Below are 12970 nucleotides of genomic sequence, written 5' to 3' on the forward strand. Positions count from 1 at the left end.
GGTGGGGCGTCTGTCTTTTCCTTTAGGGCATTGGAGTTTCTGGTCTGTCTTAAGAAGGTTGCCCTCACCCCACATAATGAAGTATGTCAACACAGCTGCCCTTAAAAACTGGGGTAGAGGAACATGAAACTCCACCCATCTGTCCCACCTCAGTTCCTGGTAGCACATCCCTCTGAAGCTTCTCAGAAACTGCAGGGCACCATTTGACAGCCAAGGTGCTGGGATATAATAAAAATGCTGTTCCTCCTAAATAAAACCTTTACCTAGAAAGATGAATGAATTGCACTAGGTCACCTGCCAAATAAATCTAGCACCTGACCGCTAAACCACCTGCACTGATGACACTCCAAAATAAGCCATCATCAGCTCTTGTCTGGATTTTTACAGGAGCCTCCTAATTTGTTTCCCTGTTCCCACCCTTGACCTGTCTATTCCGATGTCAGCCACCAGAATGAGATTTTTTTAGTGTTAGATCAAATAGTATCAGTTGTCTGCTAAGAACCGTCCAGTGGCTTCGCATTTCAGAGAGTGAAAGTCAGAGCTCTCCCAGGAGCCTTGAATGTCCTACAGGGTCTCTGCTCTCCCCTCTGTTACTTGCCTCGTCTCACCTCCTACAGCCCTCTCCTTGAGTTCCCTCCTACGGCCAACTCGACTGCCTTGCTGGTCCTTGCACACGGCACACGCTCCCACCTCAAGGGCTTTGCAGTTGCCGTTTGCAGTGCCTGGAACACTCTTCCTCCTGGCCTACTTCTTCATCTCCTTCAAGCCTAAGTGAGGCCCACCGACATCTCTCTATTTTAAATTGCGAACAGTCTCAACCCCGGCATTCCCGCTCCCCTTGATCATGCCGTCTCTCTCCGCAGCACTTACCACTTTCTGGCATACTATATAATTTACTTATTGATTACACCTATTGCCTTTCTGGCCTCTTGTAGAATGTGTGTATCATGAAAGCAGGGACTTTAGTCTGTTTTTTTCTGTGCTTTGTCCCCGGTTCCTCAGTATGCGCTCAGTGCATATGTGTTGGATGAATGGGTGGGCTCCTGTGGTAGCTAAGCTCCCAAGTGGCTCCCGGTAACCCCTGTCTCCTAGTAGTCGCTCCCTTGTGTATCCTCTTCCAACTGTGAATAAGCGATCGGCACTGATCCCAATGTGATGAGTAGGAATTGATCAATAGGAAATTGTAAAAATAATGGTCTGTGACTTTGCTGAGCAGTCCTAAGACCTCGTCGCATTTGCCTTGGTTTCTGGACTTGTTCACTCCGGGGCAAACAAGCCACCATGTTGTGATGGTGGTCACACAGCCCAGTGGAGAGAAAGTGAGGCTTCCTACCAACAACCAGACCAAGTTGCCAGCCATGTGTGAGTCAGCCACTTTGGAAGTGAATGGTCATGCCTTCAGATGATATAGCCCCAACCGACACCTTGAGTGCAACCACATAAGAGACCACTGAGCTAAGCTTCTCCTGAATACCTGGCTCACAGAACGTGGGAAAGATATTAAATGCTTTAAACCACTAAGTTTGGGGGATAATTTGTTATAGAGCGTTAGTAATTACTAAAGAATCTCTGAATATAAACTTTCCCAGAGTAACAGAGGTCTCCTGCAAAATTGTGTAAGCAACATAGCCTTTTTCTTACATAGTTAATAAAAAGATATGAAATCAGATAATTTATTTGAAGAAATTATCTTCTCTTTCTCTCAAACTTTGGACTCTGTCCAACCACTTCCCACAAATATAGTAAATCAGGTATAAAAGAATATTATGTTGCGTATGATGAAAATTAACTTGGAAAAAGGGAATATAATCAAATAGCAGTTAATAACATGTTTTCTAAAAACAAAACACTCGGATTTAAATCTGTTACCTCTTAATAGCTGTGTGACCATGAGCAGATTACTCAGCCTCTCTATGCTCATAAAAGTACTTTCAGTACAGTGTAACTGCTGTGACAAATAACCCCAAAATATCAGTGACTCAGGACAATAGAAGTTTATCTCTTGCTCACATACCAGTTTACTGTGGGTATTCTGGGGGTGGGATACTGCACCGTGATTCAGCAACCCAGGTTCCTTCCATCTTGTAGCTCTGCCTTCTGCTCTGCAGATCCTACAATCGACCAGTTGGTGGGGGAAATGAGAGAGCAAGGAGAATTGAGTAAGATTATATGGGCCAAGCCTAGAAGATGCTTTCCTTATTTTCACCGCCGTTCCATTGGCAGAACTCAGTCATATGAGCCCATCCAACTGCAAGGGAGGCTGGGAAAGCACCCAACTGTGCAGAGCAAAGGGAAGCAAGTTTGATGACCAGCTAGCCAGTGAGCCACCTCCCTTCATGTGGTTTGTTGTGAGGATTAGATAAGGTGATTTACGTAAAAGACTTAGCCAAGAATCCAGCCAGGAGTAAGTGTCAATAACTGTAAACCATTGTTTTTAGCAGTCTCAACAGAATTCTCTGAAAATAGAGCATAAGTCCATCTCTGAGTGTCACATATGCCCCTTTCTCAAAATGATAAGTTTTAAACTTAATCTTTAGTTAAATAAAATAATATTAAATGTTGAGACAGATTTCTAAGGAGTTTGATTATGTTTCATGTCCCTAAGGGGCATGTACGAGCTTATAGCAGGCAACATCTAATGATTTTTGAACCTCAACTGTTTTTTGGTGTCCTTGGGCCTTTAAAGCCAGAAACATTGAAAAGTAGTGTGATAGAAAAAAGACCGGATACTGCTAATCACAATATTGAAACTTGTGTAAACAAGCAGCCATCCCGCCTTGAGCACAAAACATAGAAATAGAAATGAAATATGAAATGCATGGCCAGGCCTGCAAGTATATGGGCAGGAACTGGTGAAAATACTCATCTGATTTGGTGGATTATAAATTATGTTCCTCTGTGCTGTGTATCTGGTGAGGTGCATATTGAAAGAGTATTGTGCTTCATTATATATTCTTCGTTAGTCTCTGTGAGAGAGTGGGATGATTCGCAGCGAGATTTATGTTCCTGTGGAAGCCAGTGCAGGAGTGTCAGTGGACACATTCCTAGGATGAAGGCTGCAGCAGAGTGTATGTCTCCAAGTCCTGAGGGAGCTAGTGTACCACCATGATAGAGGTTTTTAACCTGGGATCCATGATGGGCCAAAGTTATATGCAAGACCTGTGTACGTACATGATTCTGGGAAGAAAGTCGTTAATATTCATCAGGTTTGCCTTTCTGGTAAAAACAACTTAGAATAAGGCAGTTTGACTCCTTTTCAAATGTCGTTTCAGGCCTGATCTGATATAAAGTCAGCAGAGGCTGCCTTAGCCTCCTTTGGAAACCTGTGATGTTCACCTCACAGGAACCCAAAGCATACATGGCCACGCCCTGAGAGCCCCTGGCTTTCTGGAGACAATGCTTTGGAGGAATTTCCTGCCAAGGGAATTTAACATTATCCATCAACAGAGCATGTTTTTTTTTTTTTTTTTTTTATAAATAATACACAATGTATTTATTTATTTATTTATTTATTTATTTATGGCTGTGCTGGGTCTTCATTTCTGTGCATGGGCTTTCTCTAGTTGTGGCAAGTGGGGGTCACTCTTCATTGCGGTGCGCAGGCCTCTCACTATCGCGGCCTCTGTTGTTGCAGAGCACAGGCTCCAGACGCGCAGGCTCAGTAATTGTGGCTCACGGGCCCAGTTGCTCCATGGCATGTGGGATCTTCCCAGACCAGGGCTCGAACCTGTGTCGTCTGCATTGGCAGGCAGATTCTCAACCACTGCGCCACCAGGGAAGCCCAACAGAGCATGTTTTTGTCCTCAGGTGAATGTTGTTATCTTCCTTTAAAATCCACAATATGAAGATCTTAGTTAACAGTATTTAATGAGCGTTCCCTTAGGCTTGGCTGTAATTTTCTAGAGATGTAAATGCACACACAAATGTCGTAAGTGACTACTTCTCTAACTTTATTTTCGCAAGTTGGACAAAATCCTGAAACCTCACTTGAAGAAATGCTTTCCAACAGCATCATTTCATCCTGTCCCCCAACAAGCATTTGATAGCAAATGCCCCCTTTCTTGAACAAACCCTAATACAGGTCTTAACTGTATGTCTCCCACAGTTAGTGGTATAATACTCTCTCTCGTGTTGTTAAGAACATTTTACATAAGATGTGTACTTTGTGCCTTGGAATAAAATTGGGAGGGAACCAGGAATAAGTAGAAGATGGCACAGAAGGAGGGTATAGAAACCCAGGCATGTAGCCTTTGGAGCCACTGAGAGAGAGAGAGAGAGAGAGAGAGAGAGAGAGAGAGAGAGAGGCAGAGAGAGAGGGAACCGTAAGATGTCTGTTTCAGTTGTCTGTTTCAGTTATCTGTTCCTTCATAACAGATCATCTACAAACCTAGTGGCGTAAAACAGCAATGACTTATTTTGCTCACAAATCTGTGGACCAGAAATCTGGGGAGGGCTCATGTGTGTTCCAAGCTGCAGTGGTTTTACTGCAGCTGGTGGATCCAAGATGACCTTACTCCACATGTCTGGGACCTTGGTACTAGCTGTTGGCTAGGACATCTTGGCCCTCCTCCACATGCCCTCTCTCTCCATGGGATCTCTCATCACTTAGTAGTCTAGGCCAAACTCAAGAGGGCAAACACAGAAGCTGCAAGACCTCTGAAATCCTAGGCCTGGAATAGACAAAGTATCACTTCAGCTACATTCTATTGGTCAAAGCAAGTCACAAGTCCAGCCAGATTGAAGGGGCAGGAAATAGACCCCACCTCTGGATGGGAGGAGTAGTGTGCATGCACAGGCGTGGGAGGAATTGTGGGCTGCCGTTTTTGCACATGATCTCCAAGAATGCCTCACTCCCCATCACTGGAAGGTTTGCATGTAGTTCCCATTGGACAGGCTTCCCTTTCTTATTGGTGGCTGCCACTGCTCAGCGTTTCTTTTTGTTTTTTTTTTAACATGTGAACATGTCCCCCCCTGCCGCCCTTTTCTTATTGGAGTATAATTGCTTTACAGTGTTGTGTTAGTTTCTGTTGTACAAGCGAAGTGAATCAGCTATATGTGTACATATATCCCCTCCTTCTTGGACCTCCCTCCCCTCCCCCATCCCACCCATCTAGGTCTAGGTCATCACAGAGCATCGAGTTGAGCTCCCTGCACTGTACAGCAGGTTCCCACTACCTATCTATTTTACACATGGTAGTATATTTATGTCAAACCTAATCTCACAATTCATCCCACCCTCCCCTCCCCCCTGTGTCCACATGTCCATTCTCTCTGTCTGTGTTTCTATTCCTGCCCAGCAAATAGGTTCATCTGTACCATTGTTCTAGATTCCACATATATGTGTTAATATATGATATTTGCTTTTCTCTTTCTGACTTACTTCACTTTGTATGACAGACTCTATGTCCATCCACATCCCCACAAATGACCCAATTTCATTGCTTTTGATGGCTGAATAATATTACAGTGTGTGTAGGTACCACATCTTCTTTATCCATTCATCTGTTGATGCACATTTAGGTTGCTTCCATGTCCTGGCTATTGTAAATAGTGCTGCAGTGAATATTGGGGTACATGTGTCTTTTTGAATTATGGTTTTCTCAGGGTAAAGGCCCAGTAGTAGGATTACTGAGTCATATGGTAGTTCTGTTGTTAGTTTTTTAAGGAACCTCCATACTGTTTTCCACACTGTCTGTATCAATTTACATTCCCAACAACAGTGCAAGAGGGTTCCCTTTTCCCCACATCCTCTCCAGCATTTATTGTTTGCAGATTTTTTGATGATGACCATTCTGACCAGTGTGAGATGATATGTCATTGTAGTTTTGATTTGCATTTCTCTGATAGTGATGTTGAGCATCTTTTCATGTGCCTCTTGGGCATCTGTGTGTCTTCTTTGGAGAAATGTCTGTTTAGGTCTTCTGCCCATTTTTGGATTGGGTTGTTTGATTTTTTTGATATTGAGCTTGCATGAGCTGCTTGTAAATTTTGGAGAGTAATCCTTTGTCAGTTTGCTTTGTTTGCAAATATTTTCTCCCATTCTGAGGGTTGTCTTTTTGCCTTGTTTATGGTTTCCTTTGCTGTGCAAAAGCTTTTAAGTTTAATTAGGTCCCATTTGTTTATTTTTGTTTTTAGTTCCATTTCTCTAGGAGGTGGGTCCAAAAAGATATTGCTGTGATTTATGTCAAAGAGTGTTTTTCCTATGTTTTCCTCTAAGAGTTTTATAGTGTCCGGTCTTACATTTAGGTCTTAAATCCATTTTGAGTTGATTTTCGTGTATGGTGTTAGGTAATGTTCTAATTTCATTCTTTTACATGTAGCTGTCCAGTTTTCCCAGCACTGCTTATTGAAGAGACTGTCTTTTCTCCATTACATATTCTTGGCTGCTTCATCATAGATTACTTGACCATAGGTACGTGGGTTTATCTCTGGGCTTTCTATCCTGTTCCATTGATCTATTTTTCTGTTTTTGTGTCAGTACCATATTGTCTTGATTACTGCAGCTTTGTAGTATAGTCTGAAGTCAGGGAGTCTGATTCCTCCAGCTCCATTTTTTTTAATCTCAAGATAGCTTTCGCTATTCGGGGTCTTTTGTGTCTCTATACACATTTTAAGATTTTTTTGTTCTAGTTCTGTGAAAAATGCCACTGGTAATTTGATAGGGATTGCATTGAATCTGTAGATTGCTTTGGGTAATATAGTCATTTTCACAATATTGATTCTTCCAATCCATGTACATGGTATATCTCTCCATCTGTTTGTGTCTTCTTCGACACAGACAGGTCTTTTACCTCCTTAGGTAGACTTATTCCTAGGTATTTTATTCTTTTTGTTGCAGTCGTAAATGGGATTATTTCCTTAATTTCTCTTTCTGATCTTTCATATTCAGTGTATTGGAATGCAAGAGATTTCTGTGCATTAATTTTGTATCCTGCAACTTTACCAAATTCATTGATTAGCTCTAGTAGTTTTCTGGTGGCATCTTTAGGATTTTCTATGTATAGCATCGTGTCATCTGCAAACAGTGACGGTTATACTTCTTCTTTTCCAATTTGTATTTCTTTTATTTCTTTTTCTTCTCTGACTGCCGTGGCTAGGACTTCCAAAACTATGTTGAATAATAGTGGTGAGAGTGGACATCCTTGTCTTGTTCCTGATCTTAGTGGAAATACTTACAGTTTTTCACCATTGAGAATGATGTTGGCTGTGGGTTTGTCGTATATGGCCTTCATTATGTTGAGGTTGGTTCCCTCTTTGCCCACTTTCTGGAGAGTTTTTATCATAAATGGGTGTTGAATTTTCTCAAAAGCTTTTTCTATATCTACTGAGATGATCATATGGTTTTTCTCCTTCAACTTGTTAATATGGTTAATCACACTGATTGATTTGCATATATTGAAGAATCCTTGCATCCCTGAGATAAATCCCACTTGACCATGGCGTATGATCCTTTTAACGTGTTGTTGGATTCTGTTTGCTGGTATTTTGTTGAGCATTTTTGCATCTATATTCATCAGTGATATTGGTCTATAATTTTCTTTTTTTGTGATATCTTTGTCTGGTTTTGGTATGAGGGTGATGGTGGCCTTATAGAACAAGTTTGGGAGTGTTCCTCCCTCTGCAGTTTTTTGGAAGAGTTTGAGAAGGATGGATGTCAGCTCCTCTCTAAATGTTTGATAGAATTCTCCTGTGAAGCCATCTGGTCCTGGGCTCTTGTTTGTTGGAAGATTTTAAATTACACTTTCAATTTCATTACTTGTGATTGGTCTGTTTATATTTTCTGAATCTTCTTGGTTCTGTCAGTGGTCTTCTGTTTCTCCTCAGAACTGCCATTTTTTACATAACCAGGGGGCATGCAACATTTGGTGGTAGTGACAAGTTCAGTCCTCACATACCCTCTGTAAGCCTCAGTATGGAGAGCTAACTCATCAGTGTCTAAAACTGGGAAAACATCTTTGTTTTTAAAATTGACATTTAGAAGAGAGTGGGTTTTTTCCTGGTGAGAAAATTCAGTTTCTCTTTCCTCATAAAACACCTTTTTTGAAGAGAAGGAAAAAGGCTTCTGTGTTTTAACTGGCTAAAACATATGGCCTTTCCTCTCCACCCCTCCCATTTCTTCTCCTCCCCCTCCTCCCTCTCCCTCATTGTTTACTGGGGATTAACACTAGACGTTCAGACAAAGGGTTAAAAATGAAGATAACTCCTGAACTGCTTTACGTTGTCCCTGGCACATCCACACACCCTCAAGACAGCACCTGTTTAGAAGCCAGAAGAGCCTGAACCAAGATGGTGGAGTAGAAGGACGTGCTCTCACTCCCTCTTGGGAGAACACCAGAGTCACAACTAACTGCTGAACAATCATAGGCAGGAAGACACTAGAACTCACCAAAAAAGAAACCCCACATCCAAAGACAAAGGAGAAGCCACAAAGAGACAGTAGGAGGGGCGCAGTCACAATAAAATCAAATCCCATAACTGCTGGGTGGGTGACTCTCAAACTGGAGAACACTTATACCACAGAAGGCCACCCACTGGAGTGAAGGTTCTGAGCCCCACGTCAGGCTTCCCAACCTGGGAGTCTGGCAAAGGGAAGAGGAATTCCTAGAGAATCAGAGTTTGAAGGCTAGTGGGATTTGATTACAGGACTCTGACGGGACTGGGGGAAACAGTGACTCCACTCTTGGAGGGCACACACAAAGTAGTGTGTGCATTGGGACCCAGGGGAAGGAGCAGTGACCCCAGGGGAGACTGAACCAGACCTACATGCTAGTGTTGGAGGGTCTTCTGCAGAGGCAGTGGGTGGCTGTGGCTCACTCTGAGGGCAAGGATACTGGCAACAGAAGTTCTGGGAAGTACTCCTTGGCGTGAGCCCTCCCAGAGTCCGCCATTAGCCCCACCAAAGAGCCTGCATGCTCCAGTGTTGGCTCGCCTCAGGCCAGACAACGGACTGGGAGGGAACCCAGCCCCACCCATCAGCAGTCAAGCAGATTAAAGTTTTACTGAGCTCTGCCTACCAGAGCAACAGCCAGCTCTACCCCCCACCAGTCCCTCTCATCAGGAAACTTGCAGAAGCCTCTTAGACAGCCTCATCCACCAGAGGGCAGACAGCAGAAGCAAGAAGAACTACAGTCCTGCAGCCTGTGGAACAAAAAACACATTCACAAAAAGACAGACAAGATGAAAAGGCAGAAGGCTATGTACCAGATGAACAAGATAAAACCCCAGAGAAACAACTAAATGAAGCGGAGATAGGCAACCTTCCAGAAAAAGAATTCAGAATAATGATAGTGAAGATGATCCAGGACCTCGGAAAAAGAATGGAGGCAAAGATCGAGAAGATGCAAGAAATGTTTAACAAAGACCTAGAAGAATTAAAGAACAAGCAAACAAAGATGAAGAATACAATAACTGAAATGAAAACTACACTAGAAGGAATCAATAGCAGAATAACTGAGAAAAACGGATAAGTGACCTGGAAGACAGAATGGTGGAATTTACTGCTGCGGAACAGAATAAAGGAAAAAAAAAATGAAATGAGGACAGCCAAAGAGACCTCTGGGACAACATTAAACACAGGCACATTCACATTTTAGGGGTCCCAGAAGGAGGAGAGAGAGAAATGACCCGAGAAAATATTTGAAGAGATTATAGTCAAAAACTTCCCTAACATGGGAAAGGAAATAGCCATCCTAGTCCAGGAAGCGCAGAGAAGAAGATATAACAATTATAAATATATATGCACCCAACATAGGAGCACCTCAATACATAAGGCAACGCGTAACAGCTATAAAAGAGGAAACCAACAGTAACACAATAATTAGTGGGGGACTTTAGCACCTCACTTACACCAATGGACAGATCATCCAAAATGAAAATAATTACGGAAACACAAGCTTTAAATGACATAACAGACCAGATAGATTTAATTGATATTTATAGGACATTCCATCCAAAACCAGCAGATTACACTTTCTTCTCAAGTGTGCATGGAACATTATCCAGGATAGATGACATCCTGGGTCACAAATCAAGCCCCAGTAAATTTAAGAAAATTGAAATCATATCAAGCATCTTTTCTGACCACAATGCTATAAGAGTAGATATCAATTACAGGAAAAACCCTGTAAAAAATAGAAACACATAGAGGCTAAACAATACGTTACTAAATAACCAAGAGATCACTGAAGAAATCAAAGAGGAAATTAAAAAATACCTAGAGACAAATTACAATGAAAACACGATGATCCAAAACCTAGGGGATGCAGCAAAAGCAGTTCTAAGAGGGAAGTTTATAGCTATACAAGCCTACCTCAAGAAACAAGAAAAATCTCAAATAAACAATCTAATAGTACACCTAAAGCAACTAGAGGAAGAAGAATGAACAAAAACCCAAAGTTGGCAAAAGGAAAGAAATCATAAAGATCAGAGCAGAAATAAATGAAATAAAAACAAAGAAAACAATAGCAAGGATCAATAAAACTAAAAGCTGGTTCTTTGAGAAGATAAAATTGATAAACCATTAGCCAGACTCATCAAGAAAAAGAGGGAGAGGACTCAAATCAATAAAATTAGAAATGAAAAAGGAGAATTTACAACAGACACCGCAGAAATACAAAGCATCCTAAGAGACTACTACAAGTAACTCTATGCCAATGGAATGGACAACTTGGAAGAAATGGACAAATTCTTAGAAAGGTATAACCTTCCAAGACTGAACCAGGAAGAAATAGAAAATATGAACAGACCAATCACAAGTAATGAAATTGAAACTGTGGTTAAAAATTTCCAGCAAACAACAGTCCAGGAGCAGATGGCTTCACAGGTGAATTCTACCAAACATTCAGAGAAGAGCTAACACCCATCCTTCTCAAACTCTTCTGAAAAGCTGCAGAGGAAGGCACACTCCTAAGCTCATTCTGTGAGGCCACCATCACCCTGATACCAAAACCAGACAAAGATATCACAAAAACAGAAAATTACAGACCAATATCACTGATGAATATAGATACAAAAATCCTCAACAGAATACTAGCAAACAGAATCCAACAACACGTTAAAAGGATCATACACCATGATCAAGTGGGATTTATCCCAGGGATGCAAGGATTCTTCAATATATGCAAATCAATCAGTGTGATACACCATATTAACAAATTGAAGAATAAAAACCATATGATCATCTCAATAGATGCAGAAAAAGCTTTTGAGAAAATTCAACACCCATTTATAATAAAAACTCTCCAGAAAGTAGGCATAGAGGGAACCTACCTCAGCATAATAAAGGCCATATGCAACAAACCCACAGCAAACATCATTCTCAATGGTCAAAAACTGAAAGCATTTCCTCTAAGATCAAGAACAAGACAAGGTTGCCCACTCTCACCACTATTATTCAACATAGTCTTGGAAGCCCTAGCCACGGCAATCAGAGAAGAAAAAGAAATAAAAGGAATACAAATTGGAAAAGAAGAAGTAAAACTGTCACTGTTTGCAGATGACATGGTACTATGCACAGAGAATCCTAAAGATGCCACCAGAAAACTACTAGAGCTAATCAATGAATTTGGTAAAGTTGCAGGATACAAAATTAATGCACAGAAATCTCTTGCATTCCTATATACTAATGATGAAAATCTAAAAGAGAAATTAAGGAAACACTCCCATTTACCATTGCAACAAAAAGAATAAAATACCTAGGAATAAACCTACCTAGGGAGACAAAAGACCTGTATGCAGAAAACTACAAGACACTGATGAAAGAAATTAAACATGATACCAGCAGATGGAGAGACATACCATGTTCTTGGATTGGAAGAATCAGTAATGTGAAAATGACTGTACTAGCCATAGCAATCTACAGATTCAGTGCAATCCCTATCAAATTACCAATGGCATTTTTTACAGAACTAGAACAAAAACTCTTAAAATGTATTTGGAGACACAGAAGACCCTGAATAGCCAAAGCAGTCTTGAGGGAAAAAAGCAGAGCTGGAGGAATCAGAATCCCTGACTTCAGACTATACTACAAAGCTACAGTAATCAAGACAATATGGTACTGGCACAGAAACAGAAATACAGATCAATGGAACAAGATAGAAAGCCCAGAGGTAAACCCACGCACCTATGGTCAGCTAATCTATGACAAAGGAGGCATGGATATACAATGGAGAAGAGACAGTCTCTTCAATAAGTGGTGCTGGGAAAACTGTAAAAGAATGAAAGTAGAACACTCCCTAACACCGTACACAAAAATGAACTCAAAATGGATTAGAGACCTAAATGTAAGACCGGACACTATAAAACTCTTAGAGGAAAACATAGGAAGAGCACTCTTTGATATAAATCACAGCAAGATATTTTTTGATTCACCTCCTAGAGTAATGGAAATAAAAGCAAGAATAAACAAATGAGACCTAATGAAACTTCAAAGCTTTTGCACAGCAAAGCAAACCATAAACAAGACGAAAAGACAACCTTCCGAATGGGAGAAAATATTTGTAAACGAATCAATGGACAAAGGATTAATCTCACCAATATATAAGCAGCTCATGCTGCTCACTATTACAAAAACAAACAGCCCAATCCACAAATGGGCAGAAGACCTAAATAGACATTTCTCCACAGAAGACATACAGTTGGCCAGGAAGCACATGAAAAGCTGCTCAACATCACTAATTATTAGAGAAATGCAAATCAAAACTACAATGAGGTATCACCTCACACCAGTTAGAATGGGCATCATTAGCCAATCTACAAACAACAGATGCTGAAGAGGGTGTGGAGAAAAGGGAACCCTCTTGTACTGTTGGTGGGAATGTAAATTGATACAGCCACTATGGAGAACAGTATGGAAGTTCCTTAAAGAACTAAAATTAGAATTACCATATGACCCAGCAATCCCACTACTGGGCATATACCCAGAGAAAACCATAATTCAAAAAGACACATGCGGGCTTCCCTGGTGGCGCAG

The 12970-nt window shown here is 41.2% G+C and overlaps 1 protein-coding gene across 2 annotated transcripts in view; it reads left to right on the plus strand.

Annotated features, from left to right (window-relative positions):
* The window catches only part of ARHGAP26 (Rho GTPase activating protein 26), a 518529-nt gene that overhangs the window by 411392 nt on the left and 94167 nt on the right, over positions 1–12970 (plus strand). The window lies entirely within an intron of this gene.

The sequence above is a fragment of the Lipotes vexillifer genome, unplaced genomic scaffold (genome assembly GCF_000442215.2).
Source record: "Lipotes vexillifer unplaced genomic scaffold, Lipotes_vexillifer_v1.1 scaffold99, whole genome shotgun sequence".
Lineage (NCBI taxonomy): Eukaryota > Metazoa > Chordata > Mammalia > Artiodactyla > Lipotidae > Lipotes > Lipotes vexillifer.